The sequence below is a fragment of the Lolium perenne genome, chromosome 5 (assembly GCF_019359855.2).
Source record: "Lolium perenne isolate Kyuss_39 chromosome 5, Kyuss_2.0, whole genome shotgun sequence".
NCBI classification, from domain to species: domain Eukaryota; kingdom Viridiplantae; phylum Streptophyta; class Magnoliopsida; order Poales; family Poaceae; genus Lolium; species Lolium perenne.
In genome coordinates, this window is record NC_067248.2 from 129340110 (window position 1) to 129365409 (window position 25300).

Here is a 25300-nt window from a genome sequence, read left to right on the forward strand (position 1 = left end):
GTAAATAGAGCAGACAAAGTCTCGGGTGCCTGATCCAGAGGGAACAAGGTCTTCCAAACCATCATGAGATGGGCATGGAACTTATCAAAGTAGTAATACAGCTTCTCTACCCGATTCTCAAACTTCGCCATGATAACAGCCTTCGGACGATGCAACCATAAATCGTGTTTCGGGTGAGCAATGTCAGTCATCGCCTCGACCTTTTCGTGGATCTTCTTGTTCTCCTCAGATTTATCTTAAGATACGACTGTAAAGGAACGAATATCAGTTAAAAGAACATCCAAGCTACGTCAGGAATCAGAAGATGGGTTAACACTTACAGCCCAAATTTTCGGTAGCGATATGAAGACCATCGAGAGCATATTGCTTAATAGCAGTTGCTATTTCACCCTTTTTCTTCACTAACGCTGCCATTGCGCGAAGAGAGGTGATGTCTTTATTCAAACGAGACACTTGGTCACGTAAGCGACGAACAAGGTCAGATTCATCGTTAGTCGAAGGATTTGGAAAAATCTCGGCACGGGAAGAAGATGAAGGAATCTGCAGTACAATCTTCGGTTCAGAACGACATTAACATAAAACTCCCATCTGCCATCAGCATGTATATTACATTCAAAAGCTTGTTCAAACTGGCAACAGAGCCAAAATAAAAGTTGGGCTAAGTCAAATTTCGATTGGTCTTATTTACAATTAGTGAAGCAAAAGTTCAAGGAGGCGCCGATGGTGAGCCAGGGGCAGCTTCAGGAATAGGCTTGGCCTGTGCTTCATCTACCAACTTCAGGAGCTGATTGGCACATGTTACTGCCGATCTTTTGAAGGGTTCAAGGTCGACTAAATGATTCTCGTCATCCACAGGCAATGCCTTAGACAACTTCTCCAAGTCAGACCCCATCCCATGGCCCATCAACAGCTGGAAAGTTAGAACTGCCCCAAACAAGCGGGAGCGGCGTTTTAATATCTCTACAGGCTTGGAGGGATTGACAAGGAAAGCATCTGCCATCTTGCCAAGGGTCTTGTCCTGCTTCATCTTTGGGAAGATCATCGAGTATAGCCTCGACAATGCTCCTTTAGTCTTCTGCAGAAGTCCATGAACTTGGACATTAGACTCAGTGGCGAGCGAAAGGGCATCGGATGTAGAGTCTTCCCGAAGCTGATGAGCTCGAGTGATGGTTATATTGGCAACCTCTGAAAGAAGGACAGATCAGCAACCAGAAAGGAAATACCAAGAAAGAAACCATGTGCCATGAATTTTACCCAATAAATCCTTGATGGATTCACGGAGGACGCCTTCCTTCCTATCGATTGCAGCCGCAGCTTCACGCCTGGCGTCCTGTTCATCCTTCATCTGCCGCTTCAGCTTCTTCAACTCCTCCTTCAGCAAGGCATTTTCATTCTTGGCGTCGGTGGCAAGCCTGTTAGCCTCCAGCACCTGATCAGCCGAAGTCTTGATAGTCTTCCGAAGCTGGGCGTTTTCAACCTCTAGTCGGGTGAACTGCTCAGCGAAATCTACCACAGCATCGACTGTGGCATAGATCGGCTGTAGTAAGGGAAATCAAGAAAACTCAGTTAGATATGTAAAAAACCCAACAAAGCAAAGAGAGAAGTTAAGGCAGACTAAACACTTACGTGGTCGCGAGCAGCCAATGAAGTGGGAGCATCGCCAGGAGGAATAACCTTCGACACCGGAATTTTTTCTACAGCCGTCCTTGTGGGAGGCGTCGACTTGGCAGGAGAAGGATTCGGCTCCTTGGCTGATGCCGTTTTCTCAAAAGATAATTTGGCCCTCTTTGCGAGAGGAACATTATCATCATCAGAGCTGCTTAAGAAAAATGAATGATTAGCACACAAAATAACAAAGGACAAGTTACAAAGGAGTAAAGATGCTCACAGGTCCAGGTCATCTTCGGCAGCAAAGAAGCCTGACGGCCCTTTTTCGGCAGGAGAAGGCGGAGAAATTTCAACGGCATCATTATCTTGTTCGCTAGGACTTGATTCAGCCGTTGTAATAAAATCTTCGTCTATCTGCTTACGACGCTTGCTCCTGGTGAAAGCAGCATCCTCGGCAGTGTCGTCCTCTTGGACATCGCTGTCCCCAAAGACCTGCTGGACGTCCTCGGTCTCTTCAGAATCGTCATCGTCATCCTCTGGTTCTACACCGCTTTCCAGCGTAGGAGGATAACATTGAGCAATGGTGGAGGCCTATCAAGAGGAAAAAGTTTGTAAAGTACAACGAGAAAAAGAAGCAATAACAATAAGCAAGAAACAAGAAAGAAGCAGCAGGGATTACCTCAGTCGGGAGGTGCTTTAGATCGTAAGGGGGGCGAGCCGATGTCAAGACAATATTATCCTTCATACTGAGGCACGTCAAGCGACGAACTTCATCTCGGAGTTCATCAGCCGACAGGTCGACAGAGCTGATCCTCGACTTGTCGTCCTTGCCAGTATAAAGCCATAGTTGGTGGGGTCGAGACATTAGCGGCTGCACTCGATGTTGCAAGAACACTGAGACTACCTCAGTGCCGCACATCGTATTCTTTAGGACGACGACCTGGTCAAATAGTTTATCGGCTATCACCCTCTCTTCGGGAGAAAGGGCGTTTCGCCAGGACTTCTTCTGGTGAGCTACCGGGACATCTTCAAAGGGAGGGAGATTCGAGCGCCGCCCATGCACCGAGGGATCGCGCAGGTAGAACCATTTGTTGCGCCAGCCCTGGACAGATTCCTTCATCGGGTAGTCGAAGTAGTCGACCTCCTTCCTGACAACAAAGCCCACGCCGCCAACGACGGGGGGCCATTGCTGTCGTTGTGACGCTTCACATAGAAGATCTTCCTCCAAAGACCCCAGTGGGGGTCAATGCCAAGGAAGGCCTCACAAACGGTGATGAAGATGGAGAGGTGGAGAATGGAGTTTGGGGTCAGCTGCCAGAGCTGAATCCCGTAGAAGAAAAGGGACCAAAGGAACTCGTGGGCAGGAAGAGAGAGACCACGGAACAAGAAGGCAACGAACATAACGGTGAAGCCCTTCGAAGGCCTTGGGCGAGAAACAGCACCTGGAAGACGAATGTCATCGTCAGATGCGGAGATGAAGCCGAGGGCTCGCAGCTTGTTCACATCGCGATTGGAAATGGCGGAGGCGCTCCAGTCGCGGCTGACTTTGGCCGCGTCCGAGGTGCTGGCGCTCTTCTTCTTGCCCATGGTGTGCAGAGCTTCTGAAGGAGGAACAGAGGAGGCAGAAAAGCTTGAACGAGAAGATGAGCAGTAAGAGGCGTGAAAAGTAAAAACGAGGAGGCCCCCTATTTATGCCGTAAGAATTTGTGCAAGATCGTGGCCATAACTCCACAGACGTCGTGGGAGGTGGATCAGATCTGGCTGTACATGTGGCGTGTAAAGAAAGAACGGAACCGGCGGCCCATTATTCCCACGTTGTGCGAAAATCGAGGAAACGCCTCGGTCGTTGCGCGTGCACTGGTCAGTTCCTAAAAACTGCCCGCGCAGAACTAGGGTGGGCCCGTCAGGTCAAGTCTTGTCAATCAAACCACAGCAGCAGCACGTCAACAGTGACGTCATAAAGATTGTTGTGAGCAGTCGAAGAAAAATGAAGAAACATCGGATGGTCTTGTGCCCAGACTCGGGGGCTACTCCCATCGGGAGCGCTGGACGCGCACCCGACAAAATGAGGACTCGAAGAAAAAAAGATTGAAGAAAGAGATGATTGCTCAGCTCAAGTCTGCACCCGGTTGCTAGCACCCGTGCCCAGACTTGGGGGCTACTCCCATCGGGAGCGCTGGACGCGCACCCGACAGAACTTTTTTGCACTCCAGGATCATGCCCGGGGACTTGATTCTGTGTAGGGTAACGATGTTTTGCCATCGGTAGTTAACCAGCAAAAGTTGGGCACGTTACTCATTATCGCTTGCATGCGGAAAATATATCGAATGACCTATGAATACTTGCAGAAAAACTTCGGCAGAGCAAAACGTTCGAGTGGTACAACTTGAGTCTACGCGCGGATTGCAAGCATCCGTACCTATACTCGGGGGCTACTCCCATCGGGAGCGCTGACGCGCACCCGACAGATGAAGATGATGCTGATTCAAGATGAACAAGAACAATCAAGGAGAAGAACATTAAGAGGAGGCATGCTTCAGTCTCTACCCGAACTATGTTCGGCTAGACACTCGGGGGCTACTGACGTGGGCATTACCCTTCGGGTAACCGACATTGCCCTATCCTGTATAATCTAGTTGGAGGCCCATGAAGGCACTTGAAGGCAAGGCGGGCTACTTGGGTAGCGCACCAGAAGATTCCTTGGCGGGCAAGACAAAGAAGCAGCCGAACAAGGAAAGTTTTGATTTAAAACTACTGTAAACCTAGTCGTACTCGGTTAGACCTCTTGAGACCTGGCCCCCTATATAAAGGCCAGGAGAGGGGCTACCGAGGGGGACAATCAATCTTAGCAATCTTAGCCACCAAAAGTCTAGAGCTAGGTCGCCGTAGCACTTAGCCTCTCGACGAGATCTCAGCTGAACTATTCGGCACCCCATTGTAACCCAATATCTTCATAATCAAGATCAGACAGGCAGGACGTAAGGGTTTTACCTCATCGAGGGCCCCGAACCTGGGTAAATCGCTCTCCTCGCTTGTCTGTGAACCGATGTCTCGTGTCAGCTTACTGATGTCTACGCACGCTTCTATTCCTGTAGACAGTGTTGGGCCTCCAAGAGCAGAGGTTTGTAGAACAGCAGTAAGTTTCCCTTAAGTGAATCACCCAAGATTTATCGAACTCAGGGAGGTAGAGGTCAAAGATATCCCTCTCAAGCAACCCTGCAATTACGATACAAGAAGTCTCTTGTGTCCCCAACACACCTAATACACTTGTCAGATGTATAGGTGCATTAGTTCGGCGAAGAGATAGTGAAATACAAGTAATATGGATGATTATAAGTAGTAATTTCAATCTGAAATAAAGATGACAGCAAGCGAACATGTAACAGAACTTGTTGGAAATGGTGTTTCAATGCTTAGAAACAAGGCCTAGGGATCATACTTTCACTAGTGGACACTCTCAACATTGATCACATAACTGAATAAATAAATGCTACTCATAAACACTCTCTTGTTGGATAACAAAAACTATTCATTGTGTAGGGCTATAAAAGCACACCTCAAGACGGAGTAAACAAGCTCCACAACATCTGGAGTTCATATTAAAGTAACCTCTAGAGTGCATAATAGGCCGTTGCAATTTAGACCGAGTCACTACAAGAAAAGTTCTGATAGGCAACGTCTCAAAATCGTCCGCTAAGGGGTGTTTTTCGTCGCCTATGGGCCTAACCCGACGATATGGGTTTTGTTGTCGAAACTGCGTCAGGCAAAGTCCTACCACGTATTTTTCGGTCCGTCGCGCTTGGGTGCCCTTCCGCCACGGAAAATCGGATCGTTGCAGAAGTGTTTCCGGGAGCCCGTTGACTGCTGACGTCATGCAAACTGCCACGTGGCGTACGAGTTAATCGCGATTAACGGCGTTAACCGCTGAAACCCCGTGGTAGAAGGTAGGCCCACACGAGGCCTGCCACGTCTTAAGCGGGCCGGCCCATTAAGTTTGCGGGCCGGGCCAGCTGACTTAGTTTGACCGGTCAACTATATAGCTGGGCTGGTCCATTAGTTACGTGGGCCGGGCATAACCTCTAAGGTTGACTGGTCAAAACATTAATGGGCCGGCCCACTAAGCATGTGGGCCGGGCCGAATGCACTCGTTTGACCGGTCAACAGGCAAAAGGGCCGGCCCACAAAACATGTGGGACCCACTTTCATGTTATCGGGCCGGCCCATTTACAAAGTGGGGTCCACCTTAAAGCAAGTGGGCCGGCCCAAGAAGTTATTGGGCCGGCCCAATTAGCACGGGTCCCACTTTCCTGCTAATCGGGCGGGCCCATTTAGTGCGTGGGGTCCACATTAGATCAAATGGGCCGGCCCACCAAGCCAGTGGGCCGGGCCAAAAGCACAGGTGGATCCCACTTTCCTGTTAATGGGCCAGCCCATTTAGTATGTGGGGTCCACCATATAGCAAGTGGGCCGGCCCAACAAGATAGTGGGCCGGGCCAAAACACAGGTGGGTCCCACTTTCCAGTTAAAGGGCCGGCCCATTTAGTACGTGGGGTCCACCATATAGCAAGTGGGCCGGCCCAACACGCTAGTGGGCCGGGCCAAAACCACAGGTGGGTCCCACTTTCCTCTTAAAGGGCCGGCCCATTTAGTATGTGGGGTCCACCATGTAGCAAGTGGGCCGGCCCAACAAGATAGTGGGCCGGGCCAAAAGCAACGGTGGGTCCCACTTTCCTGTTAAAGGGCCGGCCCATTTAGTATGTAGGGTCCACCTTATAGCAAGTGGGCCGGCCCAACAAGATAGTGGGCCGGGCCAAAAACACTGGTGGGTCCCACTTTCCTCTTAAAGGGCCAGCCCATTTAGTATGTGGGATCCACCACAAAAGCAATTGGCTGGCCCAACTAGTTAGTGGGCCGGCCCAGTAGTTAGTGGGGTCCACCTTAAAGCAAGTGGGCCGGCCCAATTAGAGTGTGGGGTCCACCGTAAATCAAGTGGGCTGGCCCAATAAGTAAGTGGGCCAGCCCGTTTAGTTGTTGTTTATATGCCGGCATAATAGGCGCTTTAGGATTTTGCGGGCCGGCACATATGTGATTTCGGTTAATTGGGCCATTAAGGGATGGGAATTCGTGTTTTAGATACTGAGAATATTTACGCAGCAATGATTTCTGTCGGATAGCCTCACTTACCACAAGCAACAAAGAAAAAATGTGCGAAAGAACTATAAAAACTAACTAAATATTACATCAGCTGCACGGCTTTGAAAAAATATTACAGAACCCAGAGAAATTGAATGGTAATTAAACCTAGCAATACAATGAAGCGATCCGGCAATCTTTTAAGTTGTCCATGCAGCACCTATATCTGAAACAAAGACATTACAAGTTAAGACAGCAACAATGGAAAGGCAAAGACACTACAATATTGTTTGCCAAAGAATTTGGAGCTCATGATTTCGTCGTTATAACAAGATCATTGTAATGCGCACAATAAGCAAACAAAGAGTGCATGCCGCATACCAACAACCAATATAACAGAGCATGTTAGAATGAAACAGCAGACTTACTACTGTCGAGTCCCATGCAAACCAACATGTTCAGGGAGTACAAAATTGGCATGAACAACATAGTAGCAGGCTATAAATTTTGTAACAACGACTGAGCAAGATGAAGTTATGATGGCTACATCTACAGAGCAGGGAATGTAAACCAAAAATAGAAGTTACGATGGCAAAAGCTAAAGAGGAGGGAATGTGAACCAACATGTGCCAAGTGCAATTACTTCATTTTGGCCGTGAACTAAATAATACTCCTGAACTTATAGTGAAGGGGATGCAAATCAAGATGTTTCGGGATATAAACTTGTAATGAGTAACACATAGAGGATAGTTAATGCTGGAGCTTAGGATGGACCAGATACAGAATATAGTGGGATCACCTGTGAACTTGTATAAGAGGGAATGCAAACCAATATGTTCAGCATTCCATATGTGAGCGTCATGCCAAGTCAGAGAAACAAGTCAATAATGCAACTTTTGAAGAACAAGATGGCACGCAAAATTATTATCTAGTAGTATGACAAGTTTATTTGTACTACAGGCTAGATAGCAGAGTGATAGCATGCCAAACTAAGTCCTTACTTTGTTAGCTTACAATGAACTAGATACAAAACAATGGCATCACCGTAGTACGGGAATGCAAGCCAACATGTTCATGGAGTAAAAAATTGGCGCAAACAACATAGTAGCAGGCCATAAGTTTTGTAACAACGACTGAGCAAGATAAAGTTATGATGGCTAGATCTACAGAGCAGGGAATGTAAACCAAATATAGAAGTTACGATGCCAAAAGCTATAGAGCAGGGAATGCGAACCAACATGTGCAATTACTTAAAATTGGCCATGAACTAAATAATAGCAGGATGTTACTATAATACCTATAATTTTTGTAACAACGACTGAGCAAGATAGAAGTTGTGATGGCTACATCTACAGAGCAAGGAATGCAAACCAAAATGTTCAATCGCTTAAAGTTAGCAATGAACTAGAAAATAGCAAGGTGTTACGGTCATAGCTAGGAATGAACTAAAAGTGCTTCAGACAAACAAGCATCTGAACCCAGAACATGGCGCTAAAACAAGGGACTTACATTAGGAGAAGCACTCTGTGGGAGTCACAGCAGATCTTCCTGGGGTTGATAGATCCGGTGATGAAGTACGCTACATGTGCTACTTGGGGTTGGAGAGACGGCCATTACACTTCATGGTTACTCATCTCATCTGCAAAAACGTAACGGCGCGTCGTTAGCACAAACAGGTTCCCGCAAGATTAAACAAGAACTTGCAGGCAAGCAATAGAAAAGCGACAGTAGAAGAGTTTAGATCATGCACGGCGCCGGTGAAGCAGATCCGGTTCATGCACAGCGGTGTCGGTGAGCAAGATCTGATGCGGTGCACGACGGATCCGGCGAAGCGGCTACGGTGGGGTGGACGATACCGCAGCTGAAGCGACTGCGGTAGACTGCTGGATGAGCATATGGTTTCGAGGTTCGGTGGGGATGATCCGGTCCGGTTGATGATGGCGTCGATGAAGCGGCTCCGGCAGGCAGCCGGATGACGAGGATCGCGAGGGCTCGGGTAGGCCAGGGAAGTCCGGCGGGGATGTTCCGGTGCGGTGGTCGTGGAGGTGGGAGAGAGGGACTTGGGAAGTTCCGGTGGGTGGTCTGAGGGAAATGAATTTTTTTTGGGAGGGTTTCCGGGCTAGGGAGGTGGTGATCCAAAAAATGACGGTCATACCCCCCCACCAACCGACTTTGCTGTCATCTCCACAGGGGTAGAATGGGAATTTGGAAGCGTGTGAAATTTTTGTATTTTGTGGGCGGGAAGTTTTGCCGCTATGAGATTTTGAATTTGGCTAACGTCCAACTATAATGATAAAAAATTGTGAGACCGTACTAGTACCTCTATTCAAGGCCAAGTGCAAAATCAAATCATCATCACCTTGAATACCGGTTACTATCATCGTGATCTATCTTCTTATCCCATTCAAAAACCCGTCTGAAATATTTCAGGATTGGCGGGAGATTTTGCCGCCCGACTGAGATTTGATTTTGAATATGGCTATGGTCAAGTAATATAATATAATACTAATATAAAGACGGTACACCTGGTTAAGTACAGTACTAATTGCTCTGCTCCGGCAGTCAAGGCCAACAGCTACATCAAGCCATCATCATTACAAACAAAATCAGTCAAATCTAGAAGCTAGTATACGAAAAATTCACAGCAGCATAATAAATCCAGAAAACTAAGTACGGAGTATAATACATAAACTGCATACAATAGCCAAAAGCAGCCAATAACAATGTTAATGTTCACGACAAACTAATCTGAAAATAATACAAGACGCAATGTATGGCCAACATGAAGATTAGGATACCCCAGGATGAATGAATCTGATCTTCATTCAGCATATATTTCTTCGTGACTCCATTCTCTGATCTGAAGGAAATATTCATTGAACTCCTTCCGTCTGCAGTGTGCAGCCAATACATCCTCCAAACGGTATGGCCTTTGTTCATTTCTCATACCGTAGTTTCCCAATCTATCCACACGTATTGGCCACTCATCCCAGGCCTTTATATCATCAAAGTACTCTCTGATATAACCCAAATCTGCGTAGTAGATGCAGCCAGGTCGAAGTGTCGGGTGCACTCTGGTGTCGACAGAGATACACCGGATATAATGGACGAAGAAGGCATGACTGCCAATGTTATTGACAGCATGGAGAGAGCGGCTCTCAGTGTCCACACGGTAGACCAATGATTGACCTTCCTCCAAATGCTTGTTGTCCAACAACACAAGCAGCAGAGCACTATCCGACTTCACAAGGTAGAACTTGTTATTTCCAAGTTCTGGAAATGAAAATAGTGTATCCATGTTGACTGTGCTCGCGCGCTGCTCCAACTGGACATTGTTGGTGCACACTAATTTTCCAAACTCAAAATTGTTCACAGCTATTGCATACAATTCACCATTGAACGGGGTAATGCAACGCAGAGAATGGTGCTCGGTCGAAAATCTTCCTTCTCCCCAATCTTCATCTATACCCTTAGTTGGAGTGCTCTCATCGACCCAAGCAATTTCCGCCGGGTAATCTTTGGAAACGAAGACCATAGTCGGGGACTTCATTACAGCGACTGACTTCAGAATAACATATGGCATATGCGCCTCAAACCTAGTATTCAATGTCTTTGTGCGTGGGTTCACAAGCCGTATCTTGTGCGGCTGGTTCTTCTGGGCAAGCACGATGACACCACGGCAAAAGCCGACGAAGTAGTATCTAAAATATATTGATGAAGATAACATTCAGCACTAAGATGTTTACGATTGAAAATAAAAATAGATTAACTCTATAGATATGGAGGAATTTGAACCTTGCATGAACTTCCGTTAGATCGATGGTGACGTAGCGGGATGTGCGGAGGTGGAGGAAGGTGAAATCAGCAGCGGGTGGAAGGGCGTGTTCTACCATGATCCATTCGTGCAGGTGCACGTCGGGCTCAGGTAAACCTGAGCGCCAATTTCTACAAACTTGCCTCAAAGCAGAGTAGGTGTCCATGTACTCCTCGTTCGCCAGTAAGCAGTCTCCGATCTTGTGAAGTGGTCCGTCAGCCCTGAGAGAGGCCCAGTCCACGGAGGCGTGGCGCTTGGATGCGCCGCCCTCGGAGGCGACGGTCTCGGGGGCGACGGCCGCCGGCGCATTCTTCTTGTCCATCGCCGGTAGGGAACGCGCGTAGGGCGGTTGGTGTTTTTTCATTCGATTTGGAGAAGTTGATGGGACGTGAGAGGCGTGGTTGCGTGCGTGAGTGAGAATGAGACTGTGTGCAGAGGGAGGGACAGAGGGGCTCTGTACAGGCAACATGACGGTTGGTCTCGGCAGTTTCTCAAAAAAGCTAGACGTTTGGTCTCAACACGCGCACCGCCTAACCGCTGCGCACCACGACACGCGTCCGTGGTACTGCACGTCTGCACCGTTACGTGTACTCAGTTCTACCGTCAAGCCTTACACTGGAAAAATATATGTACTCAGTTTTCCCCTCGAGTACTAATACTAGCTAGTTCAATATACTCAGTTTTACACTCAAGTGGCTGGTCAACAGAGAGTCAACAAATGGGATTAAGCTAGTATCTAATTGAGTAATTTCATGCGCAAAAAAATAAAATCATAGTGCCTCCTACTCATGGAGTCTTGTTAAGAAGAGGAGGTCTAACACGTGGAAAACAGAATAGCACACCACATGTCCGAAATGATGGAAAGGGCTAGGCAATCCACTTATAGATCTCAACAAAAACCACATGGAACTATATTAAACTTATGTAGTAGCCAACGCAACCAAAATTCAGAAGTGCAGGCTGAGTCCCAACACATTTGCTTCGGTGTACCCCCCTTCGTTCAAACTGTAGTGAACTAAAACATATGAATGGCAAAGATCTCTTTTTAACTCTTCGTAACCAAGGGCGTAATGATTAAAAGTGAATAAAAAGACATAAGTGTAAGCTCTCAAGTAGCCAGTACGGTCCATTTGAGTCTATATTGTTCAGTAGTCAGACACGCAGACAACGTTGTACATTGAAAACCAAAACGTTCGTGGGTAAAATATTTCGCCAGCCACATTGGCTGTTAGGAACATTAAGTACACCTAGTATATCTATACGATGGTATATAGGGCTTGATATGGGTTTTTACGGGCTAAAAAATGAAGGCACATGGCAAAAATTACCCCTTCAAGTTTTGGTGAGGGGGGGACACCGAAGCAAGCCTCGAGTCCCAAAGGCACAACACAATACGGAAACTTGCAAACTTACATAAAAGGGGCTATGCAACCCACTTATACACACATTAACAGCCATCCTCGTGTGTGACAGGAGAAATTCAACACTGGATTCGGAGGTAGGCACATGAAGCTTTACAAGGGCCAATGGGGCACCAACAAATTATGGATGAATTGAACCACACCGTCAACAATTCAAACTCGAGACCTTGGCTCTAATACCATTTAAGTTCAAACTGATTGAAAAGGCTAGGCAACCAATTTATAAAACATCCACAGGAACAACTACCAAGTTGATCCCAGCCGCAGATAAAATGCATCCACCAACAAAATAGGAACATTGCCTCAGTCTCAGGAAAAATTTCACAATACCAAGGTACTCACATGTCAATGTCAGTGTTCATCTCCAATTATCTATGCCATTTTATTAGTCTTTGAGAGATTATAACGAACTTGATTGGCCTCCTGCAGTAGGGCATCACATGCTTCTGATCTCGATCTCAACATGTCAACTTGGTTTCTTAACACATCTGCTGCAGCTCGTTCTATTTGGAGTTGTTCCTCCAGAACTTGTGCAGAGAAAGACTTGGACTTGGACTTGGACTGCAAAAACCCAGCATTTCGCAGGAAAGTGTTTTTGGTGATATCTTTATTTTTAAGTACCATGGTAAATGTCTCCATACATTCTTCTAGAGTTTTTTCCATACCGTCTTTCCCGGGTTTTGCCATCTCCAATTTCATATTTGCCTGAAAAGTTTTTAGTCGTGTAAAAATTAAAGTTATTACAGAGAAACATGCAAACGGTAGATTTAATGTGTATGAACTACTTTTAATCCTACAAGTTGGTATGCCTGATTACACATCAAATTCATTTTCACAAAAACGTCTACAAGATCATATTGACATGCCCATTATTGCTCCTACAAATTAGCAAGTGTGTCATTAAAAAATTTAAATCATAAAGAAGACTTACAATAACACTTTCTGCGAGTTCTCCTATCACATTATGTTTGTTCTTCTGGCATGCCTCGAACTGCTCTGCCGTAGTCATCTCGTTGTCTGGTTGCATGTTGTTTGCATGATCTACTTTCTGCATTTTTGTACAATCATATAGAAATCAAATAACGTGGTTAAAATGGAGGATGCAAATATAACATGCACATGGAGTTCTACACAATTTACGAGTAACATATGTAGCAGTACAGACCAGCGGGGCATTACTTTTTGCCAGAGATGCCCAACCAAGTGACGAGATCCTGTACGGCTTGGTAAACGTTGTTTCAAGCGGTTAGCCTGGTTCCTTTTAGACAACGTCTGCAAAAGGAGACTAGTGAGACACTGGCGCAAAATAAGTATTCGGAATTTAATCTGGTTTCACGGTCCTCATAAGCCATACCACATTCTTTGGATCAGACCAGTGCTTGACAAGATCTCCCCACTGCTCGTCAGTCATACAGGGTGCAGGAGACTTTGTTCGAACATTGGCAGTAATCAGCCGCTGAAGTATGTCGCCTTAAGCTTATAGCGGTCTTTGGCGCAACAATTCTTTGAATATGGAAGCGATGACAAACTTTACATCCTCATTATCCTCATCGAATTCAAACCTTAACTGCTCACAACGGTTGAATGATTGGTGAGTTATATAGCATAGAAACAACAGTAAGCTACAAGAAATGGGACAGATCAATGTGGAATAATTTATCATTACCAGGAGGAGCATGACTTACATGTAAATTATGCACTAAACTCTCGAACTGTGAAGGGGTGTCAACATGCTGCTTCCACAATGGGAAGGTAGGAAGTTCATTCCTGATAAAATAGCCAATATGTGATACAAGATATGAAGATTCATGCGGATGAAGTGGCCTTCTGCCACCTACAATAGATGTGATGCGAAATCTTTAACCCATTCCGGAAATCTTAGCTGCAAGTTTTCTTCCTACCGTTGGCCCCCTCGTTTTTATTGATCGTGGCGAACCTACCAAGTTAAGCATTACATCAAGCTATCACGGTATATAGATACATAAGGGAGCATTAAACTACAAGTCTTGAAAAAAGTATTACCTTTTTTGGCGTGGGTCTCATCATCGGGAGAGGAGTTGTCTTTCGCAGGACTAAGGGTCGGAGGGAGATCATCACCAGTTTGTTGGTGTTGTGGCAGCACTATTTGGACATTTGAGGCTGTATCATCTGGGACTAGCATCATGTGTCCTTGGCCATTATTACCTACCACCACTCCTGATGGTGCCAATTGTTAGCTCGAATTTGCTGTGGAAACTGGTTCTGTTGGCAATTGTTGCTGAGAAACAGTATTGGCAACTGGTGGTTGTGGAATGTGTGGGCTGGTACATGCTGGGGCTACTTCTGTCTGATTCAATGGTTTGTGGTTTTTACGAGACCTTTTACTGTTATCATTCTCGGCCTGTTCGCCACCTCATGTCAGTCTTTTGTTAGACCTTGTAATAGGAGGAGCAGCACGAGCATCAGGCTTAACCCTTTTTTTATTACGCACTGTCACCCATCCTCTGGCCGGTATCAGCCTGAGGTTCCTGTTGAGTGTTCTTCCTCCTGTTCGTTCTTGAAAAGTTCTTGCCCGAATCTGCAGATGCCTGTCACACATAAATGATATTTCAATGTACAATATTATATGATGATGATATGCAGATGGAATGGAAAAACAATAAGGCAACATATGCCAAAACATATATGATGCGTTAACTAAGCAGGAAAAATTGTAGTAATGAGATTGAACATGGCATGGGTAACATATTTGGTACGACTGGGATACAACAAATGGAAGTTGGGACAAATAATTCGATGACAGGACAGAGAAAACTCACCTTGTTGTGTTGCAGAGGATAGTCGACCAGGGCATCTTCCTGAGTCAGCTCGCCATCACAATCAGCAGGATCAAATTCTGAATTAGAGGAATGTTCCGTATCCTTTGTGATGGAGGTGGGTTGCGTTTTTGCACTAGACCTTGTAGAAGGATGTAGTGTTAGGCCCAACAAGGCTACAACTCAGCTATTATGCAGGATAGTTTGCGTCCGTTGCTCTTCGTACTCATTCTCGAGTGGAAGACCTAACATGCATTGGCGAGAAATGCAGATGAGATTTATCATGGAACTGTGCATATAAGAACAAATTAATAGTAGCAGTGAGACTGCTCAAAAGGTGTAATCACAAATAAACTATGGCTCAAAAATAATTGATGTTCATATTGTCAAGCTTCATGCACTAGCCAACGCAACCGGAAGTCCGGACTGATGGAAAGGGCAAACAAATTATGGCTCAAAAATAATTTATGTTGGGCAACAGAGGGCAGCAGCAACAATTTTTAGGATAAGTATGAATGTCAAGCTTCATGCAAAGAGCTAACGCAACCAAAAGTCCGAACTGATGGAAAGGGCTAAGCAATCCACATATAGACTCAAACACATAAGTGTCATTTCATGCCCATGGTTAACCATATGGAATGGCGTGTGCTTAATATAATTGCCTAGGGTCTTCCAAGTTCCAACAGATCGGTCTATTGGATGAACTTGCTAGAGCATGCAATTCGAAATGGTATCAGACCTACAAGGTCCTGAGTTCAAATCCTAGCAAGTAGCAACGCAGTATTCAAAATAAATACTTGCAGCCTTCCTAAAAAAAATATCTAATGATACATGCCTAAGGCTCGGTCTATTGAATGAGCGGTTTTATCACTTAGCACCACGAGTTGGGAATTTTTATCACAAAACACCAACATTTGGGGAAATTATTTCACATAACACATTATTTGTCATTAGTTGGCTTGACAAGAGCATCACCCTACAGCGTGACACCAATTTACAGTACGTGAGCATGTTTGCTACAAACAAATGAATTTTGGTGTGAAATTTTGTAGATACTCTGTGGAAATGAGAATATGAGTCACACTTGTTACATATGCTACACACAAAATGAATTACCATATGACAAATATCCATTGAAATTATAACCACACAAGAACATGAGATTTGGGTAATATATTCTGTACCAGCATAAGGTTTTGATAATGTGTACCAATACAACTACCCTGGACATAAGATTTTTTTGAACTGTATGGACATAAGATTTAACAACTAGTATTGACAAACCGCTTTGTATTTAGCGTTTAACAGCAAATACCACAAAATAAAGTCTAATTGTCTTTCACCTGCTGTCACTCTTAAACTGACGGTGGCCTGAAGTCACTAATGGGCTATCAAACAGAGATCATGTATTCCGCGAAACAATTACCCCAAATGTTGGTGTTTTGTGATACAAATTTCTAGGGTTGTGGTTCTGTGATAAAATAAAATCCCGAACTTCTGGTGTTAAGTGATATAAAACCTCATTGGATGAACTGGCTAGAGCATGCAATTCCACATGGCGCACACAGAGTTGCAAATAGAAAAAATACGAGCGCTTTAATACTATCAATAAATTGCTCTGCTAGCTTGACTGCTATCATAACCTTTGTAAAACGTACTACCACCATCCCAAAGTTTTTACAAAAAATCATTATTAACATGCAAAATACAAATTTAACATCATTAAATAGATAACGAATATATTTTCGTACGGTATCTACGAAATATTATATTTCTTGATAGATTATTCTAAAAGTTTGGTCAAACTTTACTTGGTTTGACTTTTATAAATAAGCCTTCAGGTCTGGGTGTGTCTATGTCTCAGTCAACTGAGAAATTCTTAAGTCTCGGTCACTTCAGAAAAGTGCAACTGCAGTTCAAAAAAATGTGCAACTCGGATCAGTTGCACTTTTCTAGTAGAAAAGTGCAATTGCACTTTTTTGACAGAAAAGTGCAGCTCAAGTGCATTTTTGTGAGTGACTGAGACTTTAGAAATTCTCAGTTGACTGAGACAAGTATTCAAACCCAAAAAAAGTACCGCACAAAAGTGATATTTGGAAAAGAAAAGCGTAACGAAAGCGGACATAAGCTCTGCCTCTCCATCAGCAGATGTAAGGTTACGATCAGCAGAGTTCCGAGATAAAAAAATACAGGCAGTTTAATACGATCAACAAATTGCTCTGCTAGCTTGACTGCTATCATAACCTTTGTAAAATGCATACTTCAAACCCCCAAAACATATCACACAGAAGTGATTCTCGGTAAAGAAATGCATAGCGAAAGCGGACATAACCTCGATCTTCCTCTCGATCAGCAGATGTAAGGTTGAGATCTCATATAGCTACGCGGCAAACAACTATCTACACTGATCTAATATCAGCAAGAATGCATTGCAAGAAAGCAACGAAAACTAGTGTCAGAAATCAAATGCATATAACAAAAGCGGACATGTAAAGTATTCATCAACCTTCGTCTAAGGCCAGGGCGGATTTACTCTTTGGTTGGGGGTGGTCGACTTTGGGGCCGCGTTTTTTGCCCATCTCGATCTCCGGTGAGGTGGACTACAGAGTCGGGGAAGCAGATCCGGAGCAGATATGGCGCGGTCAACGTCGGCGTCGAGGAAGCTAATCCGGCTTGCTAGACATCAAGGGAGGTCCGCCGGTAAAACGTGGTCGGTCACTACGGTGGCCGGTGAGGAGGCAGTGATGGTGAGGAGGGGCGGTGAGGCACGGCCGTCGTCGTGGGAGTGTGCCTGGTAGAAGCATGAGAAAGATGTGGTGTTAATATTGTGCTCTACAGGGAAATATCCTCTGTTGACCGATGACATAGGCATCCCAAATGGGCCTGCCGAAGATAGTACCCGGGGTTTACTGAAGGCCCACTACCCGAAGAATAAGAAGATTCGGAAGCCCAAGATATTATTAAGGAAAGCTAGAGTTGTAATAGAAAGTCTTATTTGTAATTTTACGGGATGAGTTAGAAACCTTCCCGGACTTTGTAACTTGTACAGCACGAATCCCTCGGCTCCGCCTCCTATATAAGGTGGAGTCGAGGGATGCGGAAATCATCGAATCATTGTTTACAAACCCTAGTTTTCATAATCGTCGAGTACTTTTCGGCCGAAACCTTCGAGATCTACTTGCCCTCTACTTCCAACTAAACCCTAGTCTACAATCTGTAGGCATTGACAAGTTAATACCTTGTCAATTGGCGCCGTCTGTGGGAACTAGAGGCGTAAGGATCCGATCTCGATGGCACGTTCAAGATCTTCGACATCATCAACTGCAAGCAACGCAATGGATCGAGGTAAACAGATCGCTGCTGGTCCTGTCGATTTTGTTCCTCACCCACCCTCCCGTTTGGATGCATATGCGTATCTGGCGGAGCCTATGGAGATGACGTTCGGAAGGTTTCGCTTTCGCGTCGAGAAGGAAGGATCATATCGTGTCGAAATTCCGATTTCGTCGGGATCATCGGCGGTCGATTCCGATTTTTCAAGCTATACATCGTCAACCGAATTAGGAGAAGAAGAAACTTCATCGTCACGCTACATCAGCATCAGGGCAAGAGAGAAACTCGCCAAGATCTTCAGCGACATATCGTTTGAGTCATCTGCGGACTCATATATAAGCGATGGCTCAAGCAGTGTCCACAGTTACGACTTCATCGACAAATCTACTACAGTGGGCGAGGTCTTCACCAATCTCAACGATGGTGTCACCAAACCCAACATAGATCTGAACACAAAATATCATCAGATTTATGTCATTGGAGAGCCAAGCAATGACCAAGAGGAAACATCTGAGGCTTTCGACGATCTGGGAAATCCATACGTCGATCCCTCCGATCTGCGACGAGGCCTGGGCAATAAATACGTCGGGCCACAGCCGCGACACAGAGTTCGACTCCCGCAAGCAGCGTGGGATAGAGCCGCGAGAGCTATGGATGGATCGGAACCAATGGCCACCACAGCCACGCCAGAGGAATTACAAGCATATCAATATAGGCTCGCACGAGCTGCAAGAGAATTGGAAAAACAGGCAGCTGAGTTAAACAGAAGAAAGGAGGCAGCTTCTGCATCTAGCAGGAGAAGGGCAGAGTTGAGTCGACAATCTAGAACTTCGGGTGATAGCCACAGGGAAGCTCGGAACAGAGAAAGATCAAGGTTACAACACATACCCGAAGCAGAAAGAGAGCACCTGGTCCAAAACCTCGACATGTCCTTTATGTCGATAGATACAAGAGGAAACATCATCCCTAAGACACCAGAGGCTGGGTATATGGCGACACACGCTTTTATCCTCGCATCTAAACCACCTCCAGGAGATCCAAGGGAAACACTTTACAACATGGCGATAGCAGGAGTTGGAGCCATGGGGATGGCGTTTGTATCAACACCTCCCGAAGGAACAGCAAGGCAAAATAGTCCACGACCTGCGGCAGCAGCAGCAGCAGCTCCTGAGGGACCAAGTGGAGCAAGAGATACGGCAGCACAAACAAGGATCGACAGAGCGCGACAAAGCAGAAGAGAACATCGGCAGTCCCCAGAGTTAAACGACGAGGATATGTGCGGTTTGCCGTGCTTCACGAGGAGAGTGCGAAAAACTCGAGTACCTTCGGGATTCAAGTTGCCTAATAATTTCAAAAAATTCGACGGCCTTCAAGATCCAGAAGATTGGCTAGTTGATTATCTCGAGACGGTGAAACTCACAGGAGGAACCAGAGCAACAGCTATGCAAAGCATCCAGGTGCATTTAAGTGGAGCCGCACGGTCTTGGATAAAGAAACTCCCTCCAGGATCTATCGACAGTTGGGAAAGCTTCGAGGACGTGTTCGTCAAGAACTTCAGGTCCACGTGCAAAAAACCTGCATCGTTAGAGGAGTTGAGAGCATGTTGACAAAAGCCAGACGAGCCAATGAGAAAATATATCCAAAGGTGGAACATCATCAAAAACTCGGTAGAAAATATATCTGACGAGAGAGCGATAGATGCGTTTGTCGCAGGAATCAGGCGTGGAGATTTTGTCGAGGACTTGGGAAGGACCAACCCAAAGACAGTATTCGCGTTAATGGAAATAGCAAACAGATGGGCAGATGGAGAAGTTGCTGTCCACAACAAACGGCACAGGTCGCCAAAGGAGGACCGTGGTCGAAATTATCAACCGAGGCGACGATTTCCTCGGCAGTACCCGAACTATGATGCTCCAGGACAAATTTCGGCAGGCTTTCGGGCAAACACAGGAGGAAACAACAGAGACGATTATCAGAGAAGCAATGAGCAGCGAGGCGATAATAGAGACGATTCTCGAAACAACAGGCAAAATAGCGGGCCTAGGTTCCCGAGGCCTTTCGTGTCTCCTGAAGAGATGATGAATGGGCCGTGTCAGATGCACTTTTTCCTCGACAGCAACAGAAAAAGACAGTCAGGACATCTGCAGAAAGATTGTCGCAATTTCCAGGCAATGTTAAGGTGTGCAGAGCATGCTAACGCTCGAGCAGCACAGAGAAATCCTCGAGAACCCAGGAGCGAGATTCACTTGCCACCTCCTCCCGCGATTACAGAAGATAATCGACATCAGCTTAGAATAGCGGTAGCACCTCCACCACCACCTTACGTTGATCCTAACTCCAATGGAGCGGTGTCGATGATTCAGAAGGGAAGGCCATCCAATAGAGCTCAGAAAGTAATCTCACGACAGGTGTTCATGGCAGAAAAAATGCCTCCACCAACAGTCGAGTATCTTAATTGGTCAGGGCAAGATATTGGCTTCACCATAGCAGATCATCCGCAGCAAGTTCCTCGACCAGGGCAGTCAGCACTTATCTTACCAGCAGTTATTGCGGGATTTGATGTCTCTCGAGTGTTCAGAGATGGCGGCAGCAGCTTAAACCTTATGTATGCAGATACATTGAGCAAGATGAACATATCTCTAGCAAACTTGAAGCCAACAGACACGAGGTTCCATGGTATCACACCAGAGAAACCAAGTTATCCATTGGGGAAGATCAATCTCGACGTTCAGTTTGGAACCCGAGAGAATTATAGAATCGAGAAGCTGAAATTTGAAGTCGTGGATTTTCCGTCGCAGTACCACGCTCTGTTGGGACGACCAGCATATGCTAGATTTATGGCGGTACCACACTATACATACCTGTTGTGGAGGATGCCTGGACCGAAGGGACCAATCACAGTCAAAGGAAGCTTCGCCTTAGCCGATAAGTGCGATAAGGATTTTCATCGGATATCAGAAACTTTCGGGATGCAAGCTGAGTATTTGGCGTCAAGGAGTATGACTGACTACGACGTGCTGCCAGACATTGGAAGGCCAAATAAAGAATCAACTTTCAATACCGAGAAAAATTCTAAGGAGGTGCAGATTCACCCGACAGACCCGAAAAAGACGACGTCCATCGCAAACGACATGGACCTCGCATAGGAAAGCGCGCTCGTCGAGTTCCTCCGTGAGAACTGGAAAATCTTCGCATGGTGTCCAGCTGACATGCCAGGAGTACCCAGGGAACTTGCCGAGCACCACCTAAACTTGGATCCACTAGCGAGACCAATCAAACAACCCTTGCGGCGTTTTGAACCAAACCGCAAGGCCATGCTGTCAGAAATCGATCGACTACGAGAAGCTGGTTTTATCAAGGAGTTGCACACAGAAGCCACATGGGTAGCAAATCCTGTGTTGGTGCCGAAGAAAAACACTAAGGTCCTTCGCATGTGCGTCGACTTTACGTGTCTCAATAAACATTGTCCAAAGGATCACTTTCCCCTCCCGAGGATCGATCAAATTATCGACTCCACGGCTGGATGTGAACGTCTTTCCTTCCTGGACGCATATTCTGGTTACAACCAGATCAGATTGAAAGAAGAAGATGAAGTAAAGACAGCATTCATCACACCTTATGGCGTGTTTTGCTACCGAACAATGCCCTTTGGTCTGAAAAACGCGGGAGCAACATATCAGAGGATGATGCAGAAGTGTTTGGCGACACAGATTGGGAAAAACGTGCAAGTATACATCGACGATGTCGTCATAACGTCAAGAAAGGGGCAACGCTGATCGAGGATCTCAAGGAAACCTTTGACAACCTCGACAAATTCTGCCTCAAGCTGAACCCGACGAAGTGTTCTTTTGGCGTTCCAGCAGGAGAACTTCTGGGGTTTCTAGTTTCAGCAAGAGGGATTGAAGCAAATCCCGACAAAATACAAGCTATCGTAACAATGAGGAAGCCAATAAAGTTGAAAGAAATACAGCAGCTAACTGGGCGAGTCGCAGCTTTGAGCAGATTCGTCGCCAGGCTGGGAGAAAAAGCGTTACCATTTTACGCTCTGATAAAGCAAGGAGAGAAATTCCAGTGGAACGAAGAGGCCGACAGAGCTTTCGAGGATTTGAAGCGCACAATCTCGACACCACCAATCTTGGTGGCGCCGAAGGAAAAGGAACCTCTCCTGCTGTATATTGCAGCCACGCCCCAAGTGGTTAGCACGGTACTAGTTGTTGAAAGAGAAGAAGAAGGAAAACTCCATGGAGTGCAAAGGCCAGTATATTTCATCAGTGAAGTTTTATCGCCTTCCAAACAGCGGTACCCGCAGTACCAGAAACTAGCATATGGAGTAATTGCAACGGCAAGGAAGTTGCGCCACTATTTTTCGGCACACCCGATAATAGTAGTCAACGAAGCACCTCTTTCAAATATACTGAACAATCCAGAAGCTACAGGGCGTGTCTCCCTTTGGGGAATAGAACTTTCCCCTCGGGACATCACGTATGAAAAAAGAAAGGCAATCAAGTCGCAAGTTCTGCCAGATTTCATTGCAGAGTGGATGGAGCTACAAAACACGGGACCCCCAGATTTGTCGAGAACTTGGACCTTGAACTTCGATGGGTCCAAGAGAGTAGAAGGAGCTGGCGCAGGAGTAGTACTTATATCACCTGAAGGTGACAAGTTGAAATACGTCCTTCGGATGACGTTCCCTAACGCATCCAACAATGAAGCAGAATATGAAGCCCTCATACACAGGATGAAGATGGCGAAAGCTTGCAGTGCAACTCGACTAAAAATCTTTGGCGACTCACAATTGGTGGCTCAACAAGTTATGAACCAATGTGACGCAGTCAATGATAGCATGATGGCATACAAGGAGGTGTACAATGAGCTTGAGAAGCTGTTTGATGGGTGTGAGGTAAATCACATCAGTAGATTGAGCAATGATGAAGCCGACGTTCTCGCAAACATCGGATCGCAGTGCCTCCCAATCCCGCTAGGAGTATTTTGGGAAGAAATAGCGGAGAGATCCACGAAGCCGAAAAAGGTGCAGAAAAAAGCAAAGGAAGGAAAAACTTCGGCGCCCCTCAAAGAAACCACGGAGGATGAAGAGGACCAAGAACTTGTGATGATGGTAGAAGTTCCTTGGATGCAAGCGTATATATCATATATCCTCAGGAAAGAAATACCCGACGATCCAGTTGAGGCCAGGCGAATTATTCGACAATCCAAAGCTTTCACAGTGATCAAGGGGGTGTTATACAAGCGAAGTATTTCAGGCGTTCTGCAAAGGTGTGTCACACCCGAGGAAGGAAGAATAATTCTGAAGGATGTACACGAAGGAATATATGGCCACCACGCAAGTAGTCGAGCTATTGCAACCAAAGTTTTTCGGGCAGGATTCTATTGGTTGACAGCAATCGAGGATGCCAAGGAAATAGTAAGAACTTGCGACGCGTGTCAAAGATTTGCCGCAAAACCTCACTCTCCAGCGGCGGAATTAACACCAATACCATTGTCATGGCCCTTTGCCCAATGGGGACTTGATATGGTGGGCAAGTTGCACAAAGCTTCGCCAGGAGGATATGAGTACTTGTTGGTCGCTGTCGACAAATTCACCAAGTGGGTAGAAGCGAAGCCAATAAATTCACCAGATGCAGCGTCGGCAATAAAGTTTGTGAAAGGACTCGTTTTTCGGTTTGGGGTGCCTCATAGCATTGTTACAGATAATGGTTCAAACTTCACATCCAAGGAATTCAAGGAATACTGCGCAGAAGTAGGCATTAAATTGCACTTTGCGTCAGTTGGGCACCCGCAAACTAACGGACAAGTCGAGAAAGCCAATGGTATCATCTGCAACGGCCTCAAAAAGCGCCTGCTAGGACCGCTTGAAAAAGCTCGACATACTTGGCCAGAGGAATTGCCAAGTGTTTTGTGGAGCATTCGAACAACACCAAATACGGCGACACAAGAAACTCCGTTTTTTCTCGTCCACGGAGCCGAAGCAGTACTACCAATTGAAATAGAACATGATTCTCCAAGAGTAACAGAGTATGACGAAGAAACATCACAAAAAGCTCGGGAGGATGATATGGACGCACTCGACGAAGCTCGCGATGAAGTACTTTCACGAGTCACCAAATACCAGCAAGACCTCAAAAACTACCACAGTCGACGGTTAAGACCAAGATCTTTTCAAGTTGGGGATTTGGTCTTGCGGTTAAATCAAAAAAGTACTGAGAAGCTCGAATCACCATGGTTGGGGCCTTACGTTGTCACGGAAGTCATCGACGGAGGCGCATACAGGATCAAGGACAAGAAGACAGGGGCTCCCGAGAAGAACCCCTGGAACGTAGCGCAGCTCAGGCGGTTCTACGCTTAGAGTTGAAATATAGTCCTTCTCTGTAAAAATACAATATACTGAAACGCCCGCGAGTTTTCAGACGCACTCTTTTCCTTTTCGGGGCACCGAGTGGGGTCGGAAAGGTTTTTAATGAGGCGGGCTCGCGGTGCTGCAATATAATAAAGATAGTGGAGATATACTTCTTATTCTTCGACACGCTCAGGGGCTCAACGCCTTCAAGTCTCAAAATACGTACAATATAGACAAACTAGACTTACCGAAATATTTCGCCTTGGTACACTAATACCTCGCCAAATATAAAAATCGGAAGCTAACAATTATAAATATAGTGTACACGTCAAAAATCTTATTGCTTTGGTCTAAGAACCTCGCAACAAAAATATAGAACTTCAACACTAAGATGCTCGGGGGCTACTTTGGAAAAAAGGAAAAGATCCAGAATGACAAGATAGAAATGGCGTGAGCCTATGACCAAATACAAATATTTGTTCATAGCCTCGGGGGCTACTCCCATCGGGAGCGCTGTTCGCGCACCCGAGAAATTATAAAACTTCGGGAGATAAAAGAAAATATAGCGGCATAAGGCGTGGTGCCTACACCCAAGTACAAGTCCTTGGCTGTAGCCTCGGGGGCTACTCCCATCGGGAACGCTGCTCGCGTGCCCGATGAAATTATAAAAAAGAAAGAAAGAAAGAGAAAAAGAAAGATAGAAGAGCAAAAAAGTATATTTCGAGTTATAATTAACTCTACATATACTCCCATCGGGAGGGCAATATAAGTCATTTTTGACTCGATAAAATGTGCCATTCCAACAGCCGAAAAAGCACTCGACAATATATTCTCAGAACGCCGA